This window comes from Antrostomus carolinensis, unplaced genomic scaffold (assembly GCF_000700745.2).
Source record: "Antrostomus carolinensis isolate BGI_N321 unplaced genomic scaffold, ASM70074v2 scaffold42530, whole genome shotgun sequence".
Taxonomy (NCBI): domain Eukaryota; kingdom Metazoa; phylum Chordata; class Aves; order Caprimulgiformes; family Caprimulgidae; genus Antrostomus; species Antrostomus carolinensis.
Window position 1 is genome coordinate 2,086 of NW_010288468.1, and position 261 is coordinate 2,346.

Consider the following 261-nt stretch of genomic DNA (forward strand, 5'->3'; position numbering starts at 1 on the left):
GGGACCTGGGGGGTCTCTGGTCCAGCCAGCCAGGTCAGGTTGCTCAGGGTTTGTCCAGCTCACTCATGACAGTCTCTGAGGACAGAGACACTTGGAGAGACACTCTCACTTTTCCAGATCCCTGTTCCAGTGCTGAACTACCCTCGAGGGGGCAAAGTCCTTCCCTGATATCTAACTGGAAGTTGCCTTGTTTTCAGTTGTGCCCATCACCTCTCGCCCTCCCAAGAAGAGCCTCCCTGGCTGCATCCTCTCTACATCCCC

At 55.9% G+C, this 261-nt stretch overlaps 1 protein-coding gene across 1 annotated transcript in view; it reads right to left on the minus strand.

Annotated features, from left to right (window-relative positions):
* The window catches only part of LOC104524093 (palmitoyltransferase ZDHHC5-like), a gene marked incomplete at both ends in the record, with an annotated part of 3,908 nt that overhangs the window by 2,078 nt on the left and 1,569 nt on the right, over nt 1–261 (minus strand). The gene's annotated exons all lie outside the window — the stretch shown is intronic.